This window comes from Heliangelus exortis, chromosome 1 (assembly GCF_036169615.1).
Source record: "Heliangelus exortis chromosome 1, bHelExo1.hap1, whole genome shotgun sequence".
In the NCBI taxonomy this organism is placed as follows: Eukaryota; Metazoa; Chordata; class Aves; order Apodiformes; family Trochilidae; genus Heliangelus; species Heliangelus exortis.
In genome coordinates, this window is record NC_092422.1 from 3,323,210 (window position 1) to 3,333,666 (window position 10,457).

Below are 10,457 nucleotides of genomic sequence, written 5' to 3' on the forward strand. Positions count from 1 at the left end.
GAGCCAGTGGTGTAAATGTCTGGAGGAGCCAGTGCCACCTCCCCTGGGTGGTGCTGCACACCAAGGCACATCCAAGCTTGGCAGACACCCACTTCTCAGATGCTGGGCTGGGTGAAATCCAGCTTTGCATTTTGAGTTTGTGGCCAACCTAGAACTGAGCAATACTTTGTAATTTCCCTGGGGATAAAAACACTGTGGTTCTATCCAAGACCTCCTCCCAACCAGAAAATTCAATTTGGAGCTTGACAATTCCCTTTCAAGGCTGCAAAATTTACTTTCGACTTTATTAATTTCCCATTCCTTCTTCCCCTTTGTTGGTTTTTTTTTTTTTTTCCCCTTGATGCAGCCTGGTCAAAGCCTAAAGCTGAAGCTGTGTATTTGCAACACTTTTAATCCCTGCAGAGGAGCTGGCAATCCAGCCTGGCCCTTTGGTGCATGAAGATTTTGGAGAGAATGGAGTCATGACTGGAGCTCTGATGGATCTCTCTCCACTGTGGGTTGGTGGGTGACTCCTTTTTCCTCTGATTGTACCTCAAGCAGCCCAAGTGCTCTTGGCTCTTACCCAGAGGGACCAAGGACTTGTGTTGGACATATTATCTTATCTCCTGGCCTTATGCAAACCAAGATTTCCAACTAGACAGAGGTCAGGGTGATGATTTGGTAGTCACCCAGCAGAGCTCAGGGTCCCCAGCAAACACTTTTCAGGGTCATCTGCTCTGTCTCCACTTCCCCTTCTCCAGCAGTTAAGATGGGAAACGTGGGTTGTGTGAAGGGGTAGGATCAACACCAGATTGGGGTGAAGCAGTGAAGACAGGAGAAACAGGCAGCTCCACCAAGGAGTGGGAAAATCAATCCCTCCCTGGCCTGGGAGGGAAAATCAACAGAAGCAGAATAAGGAGAAATGTCTGGACTTGGCCTCAGTCACCTGAGAGGGGACAATGTGATGAGACCTGGAGCACCTGGAGGTCCCTTGCATCCTAAGCAGAAACAGAGCTGGGATAATGTCCTCATTCACCTTCTGCCTGGGAGGGACCCTGGGTGTTTGCCAACACAACTTGAGTTGTGTGGAGCACCACATGTGATGGATGAACCAGCCCAAGCTACAAGCAGGACCTCCACCAACTTATTTCAGACCTATTTTGATATCAGGAGAGTTACCTCAGCATCCTGGTTCCTAAATTCCCTACCTAGGGTGAAACACCCCCAAGATCCAACACCCAAGGCTCTCAGTGCATCCAGCATCCAAAACAGCCAAAGGAAAACATCCAACCCCATCTCCTTCCCTGAGAATGGCTTTGTCATTGGCATGCAGAGAGGCACACAGCAGCTTCATGAAATTAGCAGTAATTAATGGCCCTGACACCCAGGGTAGAGCCAGCACAGGGACCAGCAGAGCTTCCTGCAGTCTGCACAACCCCAGCACAGCACCCAGCGACCTCTGAGGATGTGGAGGGCTCTGACTCGGTGGTTTCTCCTCCTTGGGATCAGGCAGGTGAATGCTAATGAGCAGCAGCTCAGAGGATCCCACAGAAAAGGAATTAATTAATTGAGTTACTCTGCTGATGTAAACTGATGTCAAAGCCCCAATATTTATAGGCTGGCAGAGTCGAGGTGATTTATGTGGCTGCCTCACCCCAGCATCGTTTTATCCTCAGAGCTGAGTGTTGACTCAGTGCCCAGCAGGAGAACAGAGTAAATTGGTTAAAATATTGCAGCATTGGAGAAGCCTAGGAAGGAGGCCAGTTTCCTCTGCTCTGCTCTGCTTAGACCAGTGTGTCCAGTCCTGTGTCCAGTTCTGGAGTCCCCATCATCAGAAGGACACAGAGCTCCTGGAAGGTGTCCAGAGGAGCCACTGAAATGCTCAGAGGGCTGAGCAGCTCCCTGGGAAGCCAGGCTGAGGGATTGGGGTTGTTCAGCCTGGAGAAGAGGAGGCTCCCAGGTGAGCTCAGAGCAACCTTCCAATATCTGAAGGGGCTCCAAGAAAGCTGGGGGAGGGCTTTGGACACGGGGGGGTAGGGAGAGGAGAAGGGAAATGGGTTAAAACTTGGAGAGAAAGGGGAGATTGAGGTTGGAGATGGGGAAGAAATTCTGGAATTTGAGGGTAGGGAGAGCCTGGAACAGGTTGAGAGAGTTGGGGGTGTTCAGTCTGGAGAAGAGAAGGCTCCAGGGAGACCTTGGAGCATCTTCTAGTGCCTGAAGGGGCTCCAGGAAAGCTGGGGAGGGACTTTGGACAAGGGTCTGGAGAGATGGGACGAGGGGGAAGGGTTTCCAGCTGCAAGAGGGGAGATGGAGAGGAGATGGGAAGGAGAAATTCTTGAATTTGAGGGTGCTGAGCCCCTGGCCCAGGTTGCCCAAGGAAGCTGTGGCTGCCCCATCCCTGGCAGTGTCTCAGCCCAGGTTGGATGGGGCTTGGAGCAACCTGGGCTGTGGGAGGGGTCCCTGCCCATGCAGGGGATTGGAACTGGATGATCTTTAAGGTGTCTTCCAACCCAAACCATTCTGTGATTCTTTGATTCTCTCCCCAGGTAAGAGAAGCCATGACCAGGACAGCCAAATCCAGTCCCCACCCAGGCAAACCTGTCCAGACCCATGGGAGTCATTGCTTACGTGGATCTGCTTCACTTAGAATCCTCCAAAGGTTTTGTTGTTCAATTTTTTGTTTTTCCTCTTCTATTTGTTTGGATTTTTTCTTTACTCTTCTAGGTCTGAAGATCTCACCTTGACTGGAATGAAAACAAGATTAAGTGCTGGTTCATAGAATCAGAGAATGTTGGAGGTTGGAAGGGACCTCTGGAGCTCATCCAGTCCAACCCCCCTGCCAGAGCAGGATCACTCAGAGAAGGTCACACAGGACCCCATCCAGGTGGGATTTGAAAGTCTCCAGAGAAGGAGATTCCACAGCCTCTCTGGGCAGCCTGGGTCAGTTCTCCATCACCCTCACACTCAAGAAGTTTCTCCTTATGTTGAGGTGGAACTTCCCATGTTCTAACTTAGCCCCCTTATTCCTTGTCCCATTGCTGGGCACCACTGCAAAGAGATTGTCCCCTTCCTCTTGCCCCCACCCCTCAGATATTTATAGAGCTTAATAAAATCCCCTCTCAGCCTCCTTTTCTCCAGGGTGAACAGCCCCAGGTCTCTCAGTTTTATTTCATAGGAGAGATGTCCAAGTCCCTTCATCACCCCCATAGTTCTCCCTTGGACTTTCCCCAGTAGATCCCTGTATTACAAGTTGAAAACCAGCAGCAAACCTGTGAGCAATGTCATCAAAGCAGAGCTGTTACAGAAGGAATATTTTTATTATCTGGAAAGCAAACAAACTCACAGAACTGTTCTGCCTGGAAGAGACCAGCTGTGTTTCCTTGCTACTGGTATAAACTGGAGGAGGAGGGCTGAGGAACATTGTGGAGTTGTTTCTGCTGAAGATTTCTGGGCCACGTCCTCCTGAATCTCTCAGTTCACTTTCAATTTTTCTTTGCAGCCAACTCATTTATACCCCCCCAGAGCAACTGTGGCTCTTCAGAAGTATCCAGGACATCTGGTACTTGGTGGGCTTGTCCAGGAGCTCCCATCACGTGGTGTAGATGTTCAGGATGGAGTAAAAACCCCTTTCCCCCTGCCATGGTTACATGCCAGCAGATCCCTTCCTCTTCAGTGAGCACCATGGGACACACCTGCAGCCCCATCTCAGGTTTTTACAGCCACCTCAGCAACAACCTCATCCAAACACCATGATGAGAACTTGGCATGGATCAAGCATTAGGAGAAATCAATGTTTAAACATCACTCAGGACTCATCTTTTTTAAAGACAAATCCTTCACACAATGCACTTCTTTGTTAATTATTACAGACCCCTCTCTGCAAATGGCCAATAAGTGAGATGATTTGATTTATTTAAAAATAAGGACCTCAGATTGTAAGGAAGACCATCTAATGATGAAGCTGGCTGCTATCCCTTCTTGCTAGCCTGGGACAGGAATTCTTTTCCTGCTGATTCAGAGGGCAGAGAGCCAAGCTGGGAATCCTCTCTGCCACTTCTTGCAGCACCTCCTGCCTTTTTCCCTAGATCTCCTCTCCAAATCCCAGCCAGGTTTGGTAGTGAGCAGGTGGAATTCCAGCACAAGCCAGCAGGGTTGCAGGATCCAGAAAGAACCAGAGTAACTGCTCATCCTTCCACATGGAAAACCAGAAAATGCTGTGAGCTGGATATGCTTCTCTCTGAAAGCCAGATTAACATTTGCTTTTTTACATAGTCACAGGGTTATCATAGAATCATAGAATAGTTTGGATTGGAGTGGACCTTAAAGGTCATCTAATTCCAACCCCCCTGCCATGCACAGGGACATCTCCCACAGCCCAGGTTGCTCCAAGCCCCATCCAACCTGGCCTTCAATGCTTCCAGGGATGGGCACATCCACAATTCCTCTGGGCAACCTGGGACAGTTTCTCACCACCCTCACAGCAAAGAATTTCTTCCTAAAATCTCATCTCAATCTCCCCTTTCAGTATGAAACCATTCTCCCTTGTCCTATCGCTCCAAGCCTTTGTCCTAAGTCCCTCCCCAGCTTTTCTGGAGCCCCTTCAGGCACTGGAAGATGCTCCAAGGTCTCCCTGGAGCCTTCTCCAAGCTGAACAACCCCAGTTCTTTTAGTTTGTCTTCACAAGAGAGGTGCTCCAGCCCTCTGATCATCTTCTGAGCATCTTTGTGGTTCCAGGTTCCTTTCCCATTGCTCTGCCCATAGACTGCATGATGCCATCTCCTAAAAAAACCCAACCAAACAAACAAAACCAACCAAGAATCTGAAGCACACCAAAAAAAGCCCAAATTCTGAGCCTGTGTACTCTGCCCAGCAGCCAAGACATACATCCTTGTGTGAGTGAAAGCAGATATGACACAGATTTAATGAGGCAACAGCTCCTTGGCAGCACCTCAGGTCTGCTCAGAAACTGAATTGTTGTTCATTTACTTGACTAATGCAGTTGTGCTTTGCAAAAGAGGGGGGGAAGCTCTCTGGAGGACTAAGAAAATGAGGTTTTAAGAAAAAAAACATAGCTGGCTCAGCAGGATTTGCTGAAGCTTAGTTAGGCCACAGGCAAATCATAGTTTGGGGGTTGATGTATGAACCCTCTGAAGATTTAGGGGACCTCAGCACCATGTGTGCAGTGCCTGAGCCTCCACTTGCTACACAGACCCTTTACAATTCATGTCATGCTCTCCTCAAGGTTTTTGCTTGACACATCCTTGTTCTCAGAACCTCTGAAAAAGAGGGGGAATTGAGGTCCATGAGATGGCAGCAGTATTGTTGTCATCTGTTTTGCTGGTGTGTAAGAGGGGGATATCTGCACAACACAGGTGGTAACCAGCAGCAGTTTCAGCAGCAGAGCTGGGCAACCACTGCTTTCCCCAATCTATGATAAAAAGTTGGATCCAGAGCTTTTAAAATGCTGGTTGAGTCCATCTCACAAAGTGGCAGCAATGAAAAACTACTGGTGTCAAAGATCTCTGTGAAATAAAAAAAGTACATTTGGGAACATCTCCTTCTCCTACATGCTCCTTTTTGGCTACTGTGCAGTATTTTCCCCTAAAACATAAAACTTGCAGAGGAGAAAAGGGCAGAAGCCAATTGCTAGAAGACTGCAAGAAAAGGGGAGGATTTCTGAGCAGGGCTGGACCCAACTCAAGGCTCTGGTGGACACAGAATCTGAGCTGGGGTCCAGGGCTCAGCCCAGGATGCTGCTGGGGTTGCCATGAAGAAGGAGATCACTGCTGGTGATCTCCCCACACCCTCAGCTCCTCCTTTCCAGGCACTTTGTGCTGCAGCAAATAAATCTTGATGGCACTGATGGTTTGCTGCTTGCTGAGAGTTTGAAGCTAAGCCCGGATGAAGCTGAGATCCAGAGGTGACCTCTCTAATTAATACTCAGGCTCTATAATCAGAGACAGCCCAGGAGCAGAGGTTTGGGGTTGGCTTCCCCACCAAGTGGAGGAATCAGCCCGAGCTCTGGACTTGCTGCAAGCTGATGGTGGGGTCGAGGTTGAGGCTGATGAGCAAAACACACTCCCAAAATCATTTTGCTTGGAAAAGACCTTTTAAGATCATCGTGTTCAACCATTTGATGAATCCAGTGCTCTCCCATCTCCCCAAGCACCACATCCACACATCTTTTAAACACCTCCAGGGATGCTGATTCAACCACCAGGTTGGGCAGCCTGTAGCCCTTTCTCAGATCCAATCTGATCCTGCTGCAACTTGAGGCCATTTCCTCTTGTCCTGTTGCTTCTTATGAGGGAGAAGGCACCAAATTCCCCTTCACTCCAGGCTCCTCTCAGGGAGCTGTAGAGAGCAAGGTCTCTCCTCAGCCTCCTCCTTTTCTCCAGACTAAAAATCCCCAGTTCCCTCAGACATTCCTCATCTGTTCTCCAGACCCTTCACCGACTTTGTTGCCCTTTTCTGGATTCTTTAGAAGGAAATAAAACATAGAAGGAAATACTGGAGAAGCCTGCAGGCCATTTCCTAGTGATGTTCCTCGCTGAAGGAGAGGAGGTTGTGGAGTAAAACATCTGCTTTGGTAATGATGGGGAAATCTCCTGGTGACAAATTCTCCTGGGATTGAGTGTGATAAAAACATGGATGCAGGGTTCCTGGTGCAGGGGGTTGAAGGGACTCTTGGGGCACATGGAAAATTATCCTCAGTCTCTCTGGAACTTCTATTTCTCTGAAATGCAGTGGATTGTGGTGGATATCTGAGTATGTTTGGTGTTAGATATTGGAGATCCAACACAGGGTGGGTGTTGGAGGTGTCTCAGTCAGAAATATATTGCACAAAAGGAGTAAATCCCTGGGGAAATTTGTCCTTTCATATATATTGGCTGTTCACCTTTCTGTCTTGTCTTGTAGGCAATCATCTCAGCCAGCTTGGCCCTGGCATCTTCTGGGACTTTTGCTCTATACATGTGGTAGCAAGGACTTGGTCAAGAGCAATTCCTCAAGGTTCAGGGTTTGTTGGCTCCTCCCTTGAGTTGGTCACTCCAAAAGCCAAGGAAGGAGATCCAAGAGCCAAGGAAGGAGACCCAAAATCCAAGGAAAGAGATCCAAAAGCCAAGGAAGGAGATCCAAGAGCCAAGGAAGGAGACCCAAAATCCAAGGAAAGAGATCCAAAAGCCAAGGAAGGAGATCCAAGAGCCAAGGAAGGAGACCCAAAATCCAAGGAGAGAGACCCAAAAGCCAAGGAAGGAGATCCAAGAGCCAAGGAAGGAGACCCAAAAGCCAAGGAAGGAGATCCAAGAGACAAGGAAGGAGATCCAAGAGACAAGGAAGGAGATCCAAAAGCAAAATCTGAGGATCACCACCTGGAAGGACAAAGTCTCTTTTTGACACAGGAACCAGGTGGTGCTTTGATTATAAATGGGCAGCACTGGGAAAACAAATGGGAAACAAATTGAAACTCAAAACACAGCAACGTTTTCTAAGATTTGCTCAGGGAAAGCAAATCTTCTTTTTTTCTGTCAATCCTCCTGATATCAGAACTAAGCCACTGGTTTGCCCAGCCAGTGTGAATGGAAGCAGAGGGAAGCTGTTACCAAGCAAATCCCAGGCTCAGTTCCACCAGTGAAAATCTAAAGTTATTCCATCAATCCCAGCCTTGACTGAGGCTTGGGAAGCCCAGATCAAAAGTTCTCCCAATGTCACATCAAGCAAGGGAAGTGCCTTGGTGTGTGGCTCTGCTGTGCCCACCTCTCTTTGGAGCTTTGGATGTCTGTGTGCTGGGAGCTGAAGCAGAGATGGTGACAAAGAGGGGGAAAAAAAACCAAAACAACCTGTAATTTTTTTTAATCTCTGGGGTGAAGAAGAGCATCAGCAGGAAAATTGCCTAAAAAGCTCTTGGCAGGGCTATTTGGAGTCAGCAGTTGTTAGGTCACCTTCTGACCTGTCATAAATAAAGAGCAGCTGAGAGGACCTTGGTGCCATTTGCTTCTTCCCTGCCTCTCAGCTCCAGGGAATTTGGGATTGCTGGCCACCTCCTTGTTTTCCAAACGTCCTTGCTTCTCCCTGTGGAAAACCCCATGGAAAAATCAAGGTCATTGCCTGAACTCCCCCAATGCTCCCTGCTCCCAAGCAGAGGTGCATCCCTGCCAAAGCAGAAGAGCCCTGGTCCTCTCCATCCTTCATGGCTGAAGGATGTCCTGGAAGGTTTTTTGTCAGGTGATGATGTTGACTTTCAAGTGCTCTGGTGTTGCTTGTGCCATGAGCACAGGTAGCCAAGAAGGCCAGTGGCATCCTGGGCTGGCTCAGGAACAGCGTGGCCAGCAGGTCCAGGGAAGGGATTCTGCCCCTGTGCTCAGCTCTGGGGAGGCCACAGCTTGAGTCCTGTGTCCAGTTCTGGGCCCCTCAGCTCAGGAAGGAGATTGAGGTGCTGGAGCAGGTCCAAAGGAGGCAACTGGGCTGGTGAAGGGATCCAGCAGAAATGCTGTGAGGAAGGGCTGAGGGAGCTGGGGGTGTTGAGGCTGGAGAAGAGGAGGCTCAGGGGAGACCTCATCACTCTCTCCAAGTCCCTGAAAGGAGGTTGGAGCCAGGGGGGGGTTGGGCTCTTTTCCCAGGCAACTCTCAGCAAGACAAGAGGCCATGGTCTCAAGTTGTGCCAGGGGAGGTTTAGGTTGGACATTAGAAAGAATTTCTTTCTGGAGAGGGGGATCAGGCATTGGAATGGGCTGCCCAGGGAAGGGGTGGATTCTCCATCCCTGGAGATATTTCAAAAGAGCCTGGATGTGGCACTGAGTGCCATGGGCTGGGAACCACGGGGGGAGTGGATCAAGGGTTGGACTTGATGATCTCTGATGTCCCTTCCAACCCAGCCAGTTCTATGATTCTGTGAGGAACCCTGGCAAGATGGGAGCTCTTGGCCTCCTCTTCTATTTGCTGATGTCTCAGGGCTTTGGCAGAGGGCAGCACCCATAGGTTGTGACCTTCCTACCTGGTTGTGACTTTCCTACCTGGTCCTCACATCCCGTTGGGGTTTTAGGAAAGATTTTGTTCTTTTCAGTTGAAGAGGAACATAAGAGATGTGGTGCTGGGAGTGGTTATCATCTCCTTGTTTTCTATATTAGTCCATGAAAAGGATGGATGGCAGGGCAGATGGAGCTCTACCATTGGCTGTTACTCAGTTCCTTGCTATTCTTAAACCCATCACCTTCTATCTGGAAGTCTTGAAAATATGAGGGTTTCTCTCCTCAAAAAAAAAAAAAGATGATTTCAGGTTCTTTGATAGCCCAGTATTAGAGGGGCCGTGTCAGGCTTGGTTCCTGGATCCTAAAAAGAATGAGGGATAAGAGGGTGAGAAATGCTCCCATCTGCATCCTGCAAGGTGCCCTTCAGGTGACATCTCCCCATCCTGCACAGCACTTTAGCTCTTCAGCTCCCCACCTGCAAACCTCCCCCAGCCTCATCTTCCTTAAATGCAGAAGACCCCAAAGTGCTGCAGGGCTGGGCTGGCACATTTGAGGCCAATATTGCAGTACCTAGAACCACAGAATCACAGAATGGTTTGGGTTGGAAGGGACCTTAAAGCTCATCCAGTCCCAAACCCTCTGCCATGGGCAGGGACACCTCCCACTGGACCAGGTTGCTCCAAGCTCCATCCAACCTGGGCTTCAACACTTCAAATGTCCTTTCCAGGTCCCTTCCAGGTTCTTTCCAACCCAAAAGCATTCCATGACTCTGTGATCAGGCAGCAGAACTGAGGAGAGGGTTGAATCACTGCAATTCCATGATCTCAGATGCCCTCTGAGAATTCCACCCCTGCTAAGCACTGCTCAAGGATCTTCCTGGAAGAAGCATCACAAAAGTCAACCTCAGGATGGAATCCCTGGCCTGGACCCCCCCAGGGCTCCTCAAGTTCTCCATGAGTGTCACAAATCTGCCTTTCAAGAACCTCAGTTTCCTTGCCATGTCAAGGACAGCAATTTGGCTTCTCCCCCAAGAGCTGCTTCTGCCAAAAAAACCCCAAAAAACCAAGAGGAGTTGTAACATTTTCCCTTTTCATCACCAAGGGCTGGTCCTTTGGTTCTGATGACCCTGATTAATGCCCTTCTCTTCCCACCAGTGATTGACTGTGACCTTGAACGACCTTGCTGAATTTAACTTTCTCAACCAGCTATTTTTGACAGCGAATAATTTAACATCCTTGTGACCCCAAGTCTTGTCTCTCTCCTGCCAACTGGCTCTGCAGTTTTAAATGAACAGCAATAAATAAATACATATCTGCAGAGGGCCCTAAATGACTCCCATTACTGGAGCATCTGAAGGCCTGCTTAAATAAATCAAATGAGGAGGAGATTATGCTGCAATCATCTGGAGAGGGAAAAGAGAGAATACATTACTGCTATTCCAGAAGCTGCAACCAGGGCAAACAACTTTGAACAGCTCAGAAAAATGAGGGTGTCATTCAAGTGCTGAGGGAC